Raw genomic sequence first — 14,779 nt, forward strand, 5'->3', positions numbered from 1 at the left:
GTGATAGTAATTCCGCTTTTTCTTTAGAGAACACATCAGCAAAATCCTGGTACGAAGACGGAAGCTGAGACCTGACATCTGTCTGTGCCAGAGGCGTTTGCGGACCCTTCCAGGGCTGGATGCAAGAACGGGAGCACTGTGAACTCCAGCGAACAATCTGGAAATCGTCCCATCGAATCTCCGGGGAATGCAGTTGGAGCCAGGGTAACCCAAGAACCACGGGATATACTGATTTCTCCAAAATCAGGAACGAAATCCTCTCCGTGTGAAGCAGACCAGTTTGGAGGATGATGGGCGTGGTACTGGTAGTTATGCTGCCAGAGAGCGGTGTACCCTGAATGGAGGTGACCCATAAGGGTGGTTCCTGAAGCTGTGTGGAGAGCTGAAGGTGTCGTACCAAGTCCTTAGTGATAAAGTTCCCTCCTGCCCCAGAATCAATGAGGGCCTGTGTGTTGAAGGAACCACCTGGGTACTTGAGGGTTACCGGCACGGTACAATGAGGAGTTGCATTTAGACAACCTAGGGAGACCTCCTCACTTACCCCTAGGTGTGGGAGTTTCCCGGCCGCTCCTTGCATTGGGCCAGGAAATGGCCCTTACCTCCGCAGTACAAACATAAACGCAAGTCCCGGCGGTGTTGCCTCTCTTCGGGGGTCAAAGCGGATCTTCCTAGGTGCATAGGTTCCTCCATGGAAGACTCCGCTGGGGTGCCGGTGGTATGAGATCCAGAGTTCGAGGATCTAGTAGTAGCCGATGGTACGGGTGCCAGGCGGCGGGGAGAGCGCCCCTCCTTCGCTCTTTGTTGCAGGCGTCGGTCGATGCGCCCAGCCACGTTAATAAGCGAATTAAGGTCCTCTGGAAGATCCCGAGCGGCGAGCTCATCCTTAATCCTAGCCGCCAGGCCCTCTAGGAAAACCCCACGAAGGGCGTCATCGGCCCAACCCACTTCTTGAGCAAGTGTGCGAAATTCCAGACCGTAGTCGGCTAGGGTTTGTGTCCCCTGCCGGAGCTGGAGTAGCTCAGAAGTTGCGGAGGCCTGACGTGCAGGCTCGTCGAATGCTGCTCGGAATTCCTCCACGAACAAGTTCAGATCACTCAGGGCGGGATCGTTCTTGTCCCACATGGGAGACGCCCAGTTTAAGGCTCGACCATCAAGTAACGAAAAGATGTAAGCCACCTTGATTCCATCTGAGGGAAACTGATTGGGCAGCAGGGCGAACCGTACAAAGCACTGATTCAGAAAGCCCGAACAGGCCTTAGAATCCCCAGCAAAACGCGAGGGAGCTGGAAGCTGCGTGGGGGTATGAAACGTCACCACAGGTGCAGGTATGGCTACTGGAACCGGAACCGGTGCCGCGGGTTCAACGTCCATGCGGGTAGCCAACCGTTCCACGGTGGCCGCCAAGGAGTCCAGTACCTGTTGCTGTTGTACCAAGCGCTGAGCCAGTCCGGGAATGGCCTGCAGGCCAGCTAGGTCTGCCGGATCCATGGCCTTGCAAACTGTTACGGTCTGGGTGTGGATCCTTGGGCCGACCGGCAGGATGAGACGGTCGGAAGGCAGACACACTCAGCGAGGGATGGATCTTCACCTGGAAACCCGTGACCCCACCAGAGGAGCTGTTAAGGCCCGGGTCGCTAGGACTTAGGTGGCTTCGCCCTGGAAGTCCGAGGTCCCCCCAGGAGGAGCCCGTAGGGACCCGGACCGCTGGGACTTAGGAGAGACACTGGCGTGAAGGAAAACCTGGAGCGGACTGGGGTCAGGACTGGCAGCAGAAGACGGGAACGAGGAGGCGAACCGGAGTCTGGGCAGGCAGCAGGAAGCGGATCCGTGAGATGAACCAAGGTCAGGACAGGCAGCAAACAGGCAGAATCGTGAGACAAACCAAGATCAGGACAGGCAGCAATCAGGCAGAATCGTGAGACAAACCAAGATCAGGAACTCAGGAACTCAGGAACAGCAACTAACTCTCTCCAAGGAGTGACCACGTTGCAAGGCAAAGCTGAGGAGCCAGGTGCCGGTTTAAATAGTCTGCCGGCGTCTGACGTCAAGAAAGGGGCGGTTCAGCACTTCCGGGTGCTGGACCTACAAAGGCTGGCTCTTCGCACGTGCGCGTTCCCCAGCAGGGGGAGGGGCCGAGTACAGGACGCGACGGCGTCTCCACGAGGGAGATGCCACTGCCATGCGGCCCGGAAGGCCTCTTGCCACGCGGCTCGGGGTGCGGTCGGGGAGCCCGGAGGCCAGGTAAGGACCCGGTCGCTGCGCAGGCGACTGGGGTTGCAACAGGGGATATCAGAATTTGAATATATTTTTTTGTATGATGCATTGACAGGGAAAATTTCCTAACTCTGCTCTGTATAAACTCCAGAAGAGGTGAGAACTTTCTGAAGTTGATAGTGAGATGCATGAGAGTTTGTATCGAAAAACTGTGAGCGCTGCATATGCAGATTTATCACTGATGCAGTAAGTAAAGATTTACATTTTTTGAAAAAAATAGCATTTAATAATGATATTTTATAAGCAGTTATTGAAATTATGGAATATGTTATCTTTCTTCTGCATCATTTTAAACAATAAAATCGCATTTAGGATTTTTTTTTTATTTTTCTATTTTTTTAGTATAGCTGTTAAATGTAGTGAGAAATATGTCACACACATGAGCATCATCTGACAGGTGTGTCAAGATGGAAAAAAGGTTGAGAATCACTGATCTAGTGTAGATACATTGACTATGAATTCCACCACTGGATGTCACTGTTCAACAGATGGACTTCTTTCCCCATGGTTGTGATTGCTGTATCCACAATGTTCCCAGACCCTGCCACCTTGATAATCAGAAGTTTGAGTTCAATATTTAATCTCATCTTTATCAGATAGAATGCACTCATTGCATCATTAAGGGGGTCATATTCAAAAGCGATCGCATGCAAAATTTGCGTGCGATCACTAAATGGGGGTGAGGGTGGGGCAGAGTCGGCCCCTGAAGAGGAGGAGCAAGGGCGGCACTGGGGCCGACTCTGCGGAGGCATCGCTGGTGGCAAAAGGTAAGGACTCGCGGCGGTGATAAGGGTGTAGTTATTCTGTGCGAAAGCCGGCAGCTAGCGCACCGCAGTGGTGCAATGGCTGCCAGTTTTCGCAGGCCCACTCCCCACTTCGTCCCAACTGCCCCCCGTTACCGATGGATTTTCTAAGATCTGCGACCTTAGAAAATCCAGGCCTAAGTTTGTTCTCATGGCTTTTAAAATTAACTATCATTTTGAGCTTTGCCATAATGCTTTATTAAAACAAAATAGAGGACTATGAATTTAGAGGTTTGAGTCTGAAAAACACTGACTCAAGTCAACCCTGCAGTATTGGAATTAGTTTAGATGTATGATGATGATATAATCTTTGTTATGGTGTATATTCTCTGAGACATATTTGCCTCAAATGAGTAAAAAAAACATGATTTGACATAGCTCTGAACCAGTACTAACACTTTCTGAGTTGGATAGTAAAATCTGAAATTTCATCATACAAATGTCAGGAAAGCTTGCAATAATTCACATCATCTTACACATTTTGATGAAGATCTTGGATGGCAGGTCTCCATCGCGGGACCGAAATTATGGAACTCCTTACCAGATCACCTAAGCACACTCAGCGACATCAAATCGTTCAAAAAGGAAATCAAAACATGGTTATTCAGACAGACATTTCCAGATGGTGTTGGCTAAGCTAAACGCAACTGCTCAGAAACATTATCCCCCCAAATTATAATTGCACTAATCTTACAAGAACCTCTCTCTCGACAATCCCCACCTAACCACAGACCCCTAAAAGTGCTCATTTTTGGTTCAATCTTTAGTTTGACTCTGACCGATCCCCGAGAAATATTCCTCCCTTTCTATCCCAAATTAACCCAAGCATGGGATTCCCAAACACACTCATGATATTATGTAACATATGTATCTAGACTTATTCGTACACTGTTTGTATACTACCTGCACATTGCAAGACCTATATGTACTCTGTTTGTACCCTCCTTGCATACTGTATTACCTGTTGTTCAGTTAATAAGTTACTCAGTTATACTGTTCATTATCTGTAATATGTTGTTATAATGTAAACCGGAGTGAAGGCAGCTTGCTATACCTTCAAATAAATAAATAAATAAATAAATAAATGAATAAAATAAATAAATAAATAAATATAGACTTCAAATAAATAAATAAATAAATAAATAAATAAATATTTTAACCATCTTCTTTCCTATCATAATATGATCAATGTACAATTAAGACAGTTGCAAAAGGTCAAAATATATCTGAAATACAACTAAAATTCTTGTTTTGTGAATGGGGGAAAGACCCTCACATCCTTTGATGTGGGATATGGGAAGGAAGAATTGAATGTAATCTAAACTGTACAAGCATTTAACTGTTCCAAGACATGAGATAAAAAAAGGTTGTAGCAGGTAGATAGACAGATAGATAGATAATCTCTTTGTATAAGAATATACAATAATGGGTTTGAACTTTCAGGTTTCCATTTTTAATTGGTATTTAAAATCTACCTCAAACAACAATTGATGAGTTCTTTGGTGCATAATGGTTCCCAGAAGTTGTCATGACATGAGTCAACATAAATAGAAACCTGGGCCAAGAATTGTTAGTGTGACCTAAATGGGCTAGTTTATCACGGTAAGAACTTCTGACATAAAGCTTGTTTCAACTCTAATCACATCACATTAAGTTCCAGATAAGGCGACATTATACAAAACATAACAATTTTTTCTCTCATGACAATATGACTATGAGCCAAAAAGGAACTTTTTTTTCCTTCTATATAGTTTGCAAATAATTCAGACAGAGGAGTGATCCAAGTTGCTTATTAGACTTTAGGAAGTCTCTTATCATGTAAAAGAGCTGAGATTAGTTTCTGGACAGTTTGACATGTAAGCCTTTTGCATTATTAATGCCTTCCAAACGAGTTTTGAAAGACAGTTTAATAAGTATATGCTGCACTAAGAGGAATTCTCTTGCATAGAATAAAATATAATGTCTTTAAATAAGAATGTATGAGGACTGGACCCTAGAAAATAAAGCTAGTCTACAATGGTCCCTCATTAATTTTTAGCTAGAAATTTGTTTTGAAATAGCATCAAGGGGATCATTTTATTACCAAGCAGAGCTATCCTTAGAATGCTGCCTTTGCTTTCTTTCTTCATATCAAAATGATCTGTATTCAGCATTCTAAATAATTTGACTGTCTCCAAACATGTATTCATATTCTAGAAATTACAGGTTTTTCCAATTAATAGTTAAATTTCTGCTGCTACTGGTGGTAACAGTGCCAATTTTATGCCTGCTTAAGCTAATTATCTAATTGTATGCGCATGTTGGCTTCAGAAGTGGAATGGCATGAAGTCAGACTAGTGCCTCCATTTTACAGCAGTGAAATATTCAATTATTTGTTCTGACTCATGTAATTCCCTGTATTCTAAGCTTGTTAATGTCATTACAGGGTTGAAATAAAGTGATTACTCTAAATGAGTATTTATCTGGTGGGCACCACAACTTCTGCATCCTTCTGCTTGACATTGAAGTGATTATGACTTTTAGGATCTCACTCTATCCCCACTGTTAGGATGGAACCATAATATTGTGGACCACTCTTTAAAATCCTGTCAGGGTGTTAAAATAAGTGTTACCTCCTCTGCACAGTTACAGCTAATGGCCAATGTTCCCACTCCCAGTCAGTGATGACAGCTTGAACTAACTGATAATGGCATGCCTGCTGTTACGCTGGACACTTATATTATTTCTTTTGACATGACTCTGGGACAGGCCTAATTTTTTTGACATTTGACCATGCAAATTTGAGTCCTAATACATTATTCTGCATTTACATCCTCCTGGTGTTGCTGTTTAAAATGTGCTACAAGCTACAGGAGCCCAGCTAATAAAGGCCACAGAATGAAAGAAAGTTAAATAGGAATGTAAAGAGAGATCTTAACTGAAGAGCTATCATGTACTTCTCAAAGCTGACCTTCTGGAAATGAGAAAATGGTATTCTTTTTAATGTTTTTCCTTTATAAAAAGGAAGGAAGAGAGCAAAAAAAAAAAGAGTTGCTTTATTTAAAGCTATATAGATGGATAGATAGAGATATAGAGATATAGATACAGAAATATAAATACATTCACATCACATTTGCTGAAAAAGTGCAAAAAAGACACAAGGAATCCGCAGGCCACCCTTCAGCTGCAAGAATTCTGTGGCAGCTCCACAATTCCTACAATGAGTGAAAACATTCACCTATAGTATTCTACATACACTGAAAATCCTCATATCTATGAGGCCTATGAATGTGTAAGTTAAACTGTGCACTCTAAAAATAGTATCTATGCAAGAAGGCCTTATATACATGTTAAAATGATCCAGAAAGACATTATCATGAGCATGCTAAAATTAGTATGTTGTATACAGGGCCGGCGGAAGCACTAGGCGAACTAGGCGGTCGCCTAGGGCGCCAGCTTCCCGGGGGCGGCACTGCCCCGGTAAAATTAAGAGAGCCGCCGCCCCCCCCCCCCCCCCGATAAAAATAAAACAGCCGCTGCCGGCAGCCCGCCCCAAAAGACCCATCTGACCTCCCCCAGCGGTTTGCGTGGCTCCCGGTCCCTCCCGCTGCTCTTTCTTCCCTGCTGCCGTTGCCGCCGGGCTATCAGCACGTTCAAGCCCAGCGGGAACGGCAGCGGTGCAAAAAAAAAAAAAAAAAAGCTGTTGCATCCGCGGCTGGTCTTCTTCCCGCCCCCCGCCCCCCCTTTGAACCGGAACAGGAAGTGATGCGCGGGAAGAAAGAGAAGTGCTGCGTGAAAAAATAGCGGCGACAGCAGCATCGGCCCCCGAGCAACTGAAGCAGCCGGTAACGGGAAAGGAGAGAGCAGCACGAGCCCTCCTGCGGCCGATGGGATTCTTCCTTCTTGGCCTGCAGGGGCTGGAGGAGGAGGAGCAGCTACCGTTTGTGCTGGGGGGGGGGGGAGGAAGTGAGTGAGAGAAAGAGAGAGAAGCAGCCAGCCTGCCTGCCTGCCTGCCTGCCTGCCTGCGTGTGATTGAGAGTCTGTGTGTAAGTGAGAGAATGTATTTGATGGAGAGCATGTGTGTGTGATTGAGAGAAACTGGTCAGAGAGCTGATGTATGTGTATATGTGAGAGACAATGAAAGTGACTGCTCAAGGAGATGACTGATGTGTGAGACAGTCAGGGATGTGTGTGTGTGTGTGTGAAAGAGAGAAAAAGCATGGAAGTGAGAACTCTGGGTATGTGAGAAAGCATGGGAGTAAGAAGTCTGGTGTGGGGGTGTATGTGAAAGAAAGCATGGGAGTGAGAGACTGGTGAGTGTGTGTGTGTGTGTGTGTGTGTGTGTGTGTGTGTGTGTGTGTGAAAGAGAGAAAAGCATGGAAGTGAGAACTCTGGGTATGTGTGTGAGAAAGAAAGTGATTATGAGAGTGAGAAGCCCATATATGTAAGTGGAACACGGGAGTGGGAAGCCTGTGTGTGTATGGCATGAGAGAAACTGTTCAGGAAGGTGACTGGTGTGTGTGTGCCAAAGACTGTTTGGGAGATGATTGGTGTGTGAGAGACAGAAAACTGGTCATGGGGGCATGACTGATATGGTGTGTGTGTGTGAGAGACATGGGCATTAAGGAAGAGGACCATGAGTATAGAGCTTAGCCACTACTGCTGCTTCTGGTGTGTGCTACAGCCTGCATGGAAGAGGAGTAAGAGAGCTGCTGGAGGGGGTAAGTAAACATGGCTTTTTAAGTTTATTTTTCTTGATTGGCTGCCATTTTAATTATTTAATATTATGTGATGTGTCTGCTTTTTTTGTTCGAGCAACAAGTATAGCTTTGGTTTATGTTTATTTTATTTATTTTTATTTATTTATTTATAAAAGAGTTTCTATACCGTCGATAAGACAAATCATCTCAATGGTTTACATGGCATAAAAATGTCAAATAAGTGTTCTGTTATAAATACAGACTTCGTTATTTTCATTAATGCACAATGTAAGTTAATTGTGTGTGTGTGTGGGGGGGGGGGGGGCGGCATAGCTGACGTTTCGCCTAGGGTGCCTAATACCCTTGCACCGGCCCTGGTTGTATATATAAATAAAGAAACCTCATTCCTAAAAGCCTACCCACCTTCAACCTAATCCGCCCCATCCCCCCTCCCCTTCCCTACTTTAGTTCTCCCCCTCCCCCCTTTTCCCTCCCCCATCCATGTCCTTCCCTCCCTCTTGCATCCCACCCCCTCCCTCCAAGCCACTCTTCCCTCCACCCTCCTTCCCCACCTCTTCCCCTCGCCCTCCCCTCCACCCCCCACTAAATTTCCCGCCCTTCCCCCAGTTTGCAAATTTCACCCCTCCCCCTAACAACCTCCCCTCCCCTCCCTTCCTCCCCCCTACCGTTTCCCTCTCTATCTCTACCATGCCTTATAATGCACAATGTATTTATATTTGTGTAAAAACCTGTTATGATGCTATAATGTTCATGCTATAATGTTATTATGTTATAATGTTTATGTTCCAATGCTACTAACTATTAATAATAAGACTCCTTAGCCTTTAAGTTACAAAGTTTTCAAGGTTACAATGTATCAACTCTAAGACACCTTAGTCTCACTAGTTTCCACGAGTTAAAATGTAAACCGATGTGATATTGCCCAATGAATGTCGGTATATAAAAACAAATAAATAAATAAATATGCAGTTGAGGATTTAGCATGTGCAAGATAAACAGCATGCTATAGTAGTCCCACATGCTATTTAGCAAGTGCTTACTAATGACTCAAAATTTAACACCGGCTGTTAACCTGTTAATGTTCATTCTAATGAAAGTGCTTAGCTAACTGCAGAGGACAAGAAGATTGAAAGCCCTGCACAGCAGATATTTTAAAATTATACCCATGGGCTGTGAATATGAATACATTTGACCATTTTTGACCAAACCAAAAGACAGCCAATATATATATATATTTTTTTTTTTTTTAATTCATACATAATAACACCACAAGTATGTTTTTTCAAACAAAATGGTTCCACAGCAGAAATAATTTTCATGCATTGCTCCATATCTCACAATGCAAAAGGCACAGTGGTTTCATAGTAATATGTAGTTAAGTTTGTTTTCTGTTGCTTGTCAAAAGATTGTTAATGTTTTAAAGCTGTAGAGACAGAATATAATAAATGTTAAACATAAAAATATGATGGCAAAAACAGACCATACAGCCTGTCTAGTCTGTATATTCATATCAACTATTCAGCTTTATAACCCTTACTACACCCTTAGAGATTCTCTGTGTTTATCCATGCTTTCTTGAATGCAGATACTGACACTAAATAAAAAATATAAATGGATGGTCTGCCAGGATCATTGTCATCAGTACTGTTGACCTGAACAACTGTTTTTGTGGAGGACCTAGGCCCACCCTTGGTTAGTCACAAGGAGCTTCCTTCTAGAGGAGGGGCTCCCCCACATTGGCAAGTGACTAACCAGTGCCCCTCTGCCCCACCAAGTCCCTCGCTGATATAAAAAGAAAATTTCACAGGGCATCACCAGGACATGGGAGACATAGAGATGAGAGAAGGAATGAAAGAAAAAGAGAAAGAATTAAAAAAAGGAGATATACTGACACACACTTGAGCCAAAGGGCAAAAGTCTTTACTGGCATTAACATTAGTGTGGCCAAAGACTACTCTAGGCATTCAGAAGATTAAGAGTGAACAGCAGCCTGAGCCTCAAAAGCTTCTATGACCTCACTAAGGGGCGGATGCAACACAGTGCGTTCAGCCGAGTTGGACGCAGGTTGTGTAGGTGTGTCCACAGCCCATTATGCTATAAGGGGATTAGCGCCTCCACAACGCGTGTCCAAGTGCTGGGAAACTAATAGCACTCATCACATACAAAATGCATGTCAATGAGGCGACTGGTTATTCACTGCACATGCAGTAAAAAAATGTGTGTCCAATACACACATTTCTGCGCTCAGAAATTAACGTCTGCCCGGAGCAGGCATTAATTTCTGAGCGCCCCAAAAAGTTGTTCAGGAAAGCAGAAAATGCTGCTTTTCTGTGCATCCTCTGACTTAATATCATGGTGGTATTAAGTCAGAGGGACAAAAGATTTAAAAAATACATTTTTAAAAAACTGCCAGCAGTCAGGTTCGGGAAACCCATGGCTGTGCACTGATTAGAAAAATAGATGTTGATAAATTCAGCATTTGTTTTCTTAACAAGCGGACAGCCACTGACAGCTGATCATTCCTGGGTGCCAGCTGTCAAGAAGGTGCTAGGGGCATGCAATAAACCCTAGCACTTCCTTGACAGCGCAACCTCTAATTAGAATATAGCATGGCACCCCAAGGAGAAATGCCTGGAAGTGCATTAGGAAAGTGGGTGCATTGTTTTTTGCATTGGCCCCCAATTGTTTTGTTTTAGTTTACAGCTCAAGTCTGTGAGTATTGAGTTACTAACAGATTGCATGGTCCAACAGCTCATTAACTATGTGTGCAGAGTAAAACTAGGAGTGAAAATAGCCACGCAAACACAATTTACAAATCAGTGATGCCTCCCCCCACCCAAATTCAAAATAAGTGGGGAGAATCACCAGCCTTCAACCTTCCTTCCTTCTCACCCACAGAAGCCAAAATAACCTGAGCATGAAAAGATTCCCTTCCCGATTTCTCTCCCCACACACCCCAAAACCCTTCTCCCCCTAAAAAAGATCTAAACCTAGCCAGGAGAATGCAGGCTTGCATCCTTTTGAATAAGCATCCAGTGTTAATCTCACAGCAACTCTGGTTTCATACACTACCAGTGTTGCTGTCAAAGCAACACCAGATAACAGTAGGACAAGGCTTATAGCCCTCCTGCTTTGCTCTGATAGCAGCTATCAACACTGGATTTCCCATCAAGGAAGACAAAAGTCTGTGTCCTCCTGGCTAACTGTTGCAGAAGTGGTCTCCTGGACCACGGCAAGGTTGGCGCTACCCACAGGGAGGAGTCCTGCAGGTCCTCATAGTCAGCAGGTGGAGCTGGCTAGAGCAGAGACCCAAAAGGAAATTCACCACTACCAGCCCATGTTCCCCTTAGGCTGAGCCCTCAGGTGCTGGGGCCGGCTGGACTTAGTTGGGGAGCCTCTGAGCTATGATGAATCCTTGGGTGAAGAGACAGTTGGTCAGCAAGCAGAGAAATGATTCAGTCCGAACAGAGGTCGGGGCCAGCAGCAGAATGTGAGGAAGGCCAAGGTCGGGGCAGGCAGCATTCCAAAAGACAAGATGCAAGCAAATGTTGCAAGGCAGGCAGAGGCCCTCAGCAGTTAAGAAGAGGTTTGAAGTCAAGCCAGGAATCCAATCAGAAGATGAAGCCAAGGGTACAATACAAAGTCAAGCTGAGGAGTCAATTCAAAGGAAGAAGGGCTGTAACAAACAGCAATAAAGACATAGAAGATGGACTTTGGGTCACTGAAGACACAGGAACATATGTAGAAAAGACACAGGAGCAGAGACAGGATCAGGAACCTTGTGGCAATCAGCAACTCAGAAGAGTGTGACCTATTGCCTAGGCAAGGCTGGAATATCTGAGGAGCCCTTTTATAGAGAAAGTTGCTGAAGTCATTAGGAAGGACTGTGGGGCTTTTCCACCACGGGCCCTTTAAATATTCAAGAGAGGCGTTTACGTGCACCTAGAGATGCCAACAGCCTCCAGGCCATGGAAGACAGACAGTGTCCGTGTCCAGCTGCATGTAGCAAGCCGGCAGAAGACTCAGTGCCATGAGGGAGTGGCAGCGGTGGCGGCAGGAGCACGGCACACCGGTTCGATGGGTTGTGAGGTGAGCGCAATGGGCTGCGGGAATAGCCTGCGGTCCGCCGAGCCTAACAGTAAGATTAGATCTTTTGGAAGCTTCTGGAGAGTAAAAGGAGGAAAATCAAGGAAGGATCCTTTCATGCATGGGTTATTGTAGCTTCCTTTAGGAGGGATGGGAAGGGCTGGAGAATTCCCCACCCATTTTGACTTTGGAGGATTAGGCAAAAGGCTGCACTTCATATACTTTCAGTAGTAGCATAGAGTATGCTAAAATAGCAAATAAAATTCATTTACACTGATTAATTTAAATGCTAATAAAATCTGAAGCAAGGGATAAGAATAAAGGAGCCCTAATAGCAAAGAAGAAGCAAGCCAGAGATGGTTGGGATCTGTTACATTGCACGATGGGTGGTATTATGAGACTGGGTAGGCCTTATAATGTTCATTTTCTACTGTCATATTTTATTCATAGAGACAGGGTGGAGGAGGTTCAGAGAAAAGCTGCCAAAACCATGTAGGGCTTTGTCAAAGGTACTGTGAAATGAGACTTAATGACGTAAATATATATTTCTTATAGGAAAGACGAGATGGGAATATGAATGACACATTAAAATACCTCAAAAGTATCGGCAGTACACAAGAAGAAAATCTTTTTCAGCAATAAGGATGCTCTAGACTGCCTCTTTTTTATATGCTTCTATGTGCGTGCAAAAGTGTAAAGAAGTGCATATTTTCAGCTTTTATAAAATATAGAATACGTGAGTACAGGCTATGCATGCATGTATATGCTAATTTTTACACACATAACTTTTTGAAAATTCACCCCATTTTCTTTAAATTTATTCTGATATTCAGCATCACTTATCCTGGTAAAAGTGCTGCTGAATATAGCTAGATAAAGTTATATCGGCAATTTTAGGAATGCGATTTATCAGATCAGAGTTGTCTGCATAACGTTTGCCAGCCAGCACTGAATATTAGCATGGACCAACTAATTGTGCCCCAAGAACTCCTCCAGCAGTGCCTCTTTTTATACAGGTACATTTTGTGTGGCAATTATTTGGTAAATTTCATTTATATTCCATCTTTTAGCACTTCAAAGTGGATTATATTCAGGTATTATAGTTATTTCTTTGTCCCCAGAGGGTTCACAATCTAAGTTTGTATCTGAAGCAAGCGAGAGTAAAGTGACTTTCACAAGATCCCAAGAAGCAGCAACAGGAGTTGAATTCTGGCTCCTCTGGTTTGTAGCCTGCTGCTCTAACCATTAAGTTATTCCTCCAGTGATTTACCTGAATAAAATTTGCCTATTCAGTGAGAGGGGTGGGGGGATTTAACCATGAAGATTTGACCAGCTAACTCCCAAAGGGGGTCATTTTCTAAGGCTTATCATGTGCGATAAGACTCTATCGCACACGAAAAGTCCCTTTTCGCGTGCGATAGCTTGCTAAGGGCGGAGTCGGGGTGGCGAGAGGAGGAGTCGGGGTGGCAAGGGGGCGGACTCCACGATGTCTTCATTGGTGGCGATAAGGTTAGTAACCTTATCGTCACCAGTAGTGTGCCCAATAGCACCATCTTTCACGGTGGTGCTATTGGGTGCGAAAGCTGGCAGCGAAAATACCGCAGTCATGCGAAGGCTGCCGGCTTTCACAGGCCCATCCCCCCCGCCCTCCGCTTTCGCTGGATTCACCATTCTGCGATAGAATGGTGAATCCAGGCCAAAGTTAGCTGAACAAATCTTTTGCTATGTTCCTATATTAGTATAGCACTAGTTAGTGCTACTTCATACTATCAGTTCTCAATTACACAAGCTAATATATGCATGGAACGTTCATACCACACACACACATCTACTTACAATTCTACAGTCATATAATTTATACCACACCCAGCGTTCACAAATAGTCATACAGGAACTGACAACACAAAAGTAATATCCAAACAATACCAAAAATATATTTTCAGAAAAGGAAAACATTAAACTACATCCTTCATCATGTCCTATAGATGAAGTATGACTGGTTTGCTCTTCATTGATTTCGCTCTGATGGATCTTGGTAGGCTACGGGTTTTCTGCTTTTCTTCCTCTTCCAATTCTTATCTGCCGTACTAGGCCTGGAGCCACCAGGTGTGCAAACTGTGCAATTGCACAGGCTGGCACATGCGAGGCACCAGCATCGGGAGCAGGTAGAGGCCTGTGCTACCGCCAGTGAACCCAATCCCACTAGCAGTGGAAGAAGCAGGAGTACCATACGGCTGCCAGTAGACTCCATCCCACCAGTGGCAAAAGAAGCAGGAAGATCATGGGGCTGCTGGTGGACCCCCATCCCATCAGCAGCAGAAGAAACAGAAATCCCATCGAACCTTGGTGGGCTACATCCTGCTAGTAATGGAAGAAGCCCATCCTATAGGTCCTCCTTGGGTGCTGGTCTTGCGATAATTCACAGTGCTAGTACTTCCTGTATTTGCATCTTGTGAGAGTTGAATTACTGCCAGTATGCAGGAAGAACTACAGAATGGTTGTTCTCCCAAACAAAGACAATACAGGCTAAGAGCAGCAGCAGCAGCAGAGGAGGAATGACTCATGGACCCTAACTGCCTGGTCTGCATGCATTTGTGTCAGTGAATCTGAGGCTGCCTGTGATGGGTGTGTGTATGTGTAAATGGGAGGCTGCCTGTGGTGTGTGTGTGTGTGTGTGTGTGTGTGTGTGTGTGAATGGGAGGCTGCCTAGGATGTGTGTGAGTGTAAATGGGAGCTTGCCTGGTATGGATTTATATGTGTAGGTGGGAGCCTGCCTGGGATGGGTGTATGTGTGTAAATGGGAGCCTGCCTGGGATGGCTAGGTGTATGAATGGGACCCGGCCTGAGATGGTTGAATGTGTGTATGTGAATGGGCCCTGCCTGGGATGGGTATGGTGTGTTTGCAAATGCATGATG

Source organism: Rhinatrema bivittatum, chromosome 2, assembly GCF_901001135.1.
Source record: "Rhinatrema bivittatum chromosome 2, aRhiBiv1.1, whole genome shotgun sequence".
Taxonomy (NCBI): domain Eukaryota; kingdom Metazoa; phylum Chordata; class Amphibia; order Gymnophiona; family Rhinatrematidae; genus Rhinatrema; species Rhinatrema bivittatum.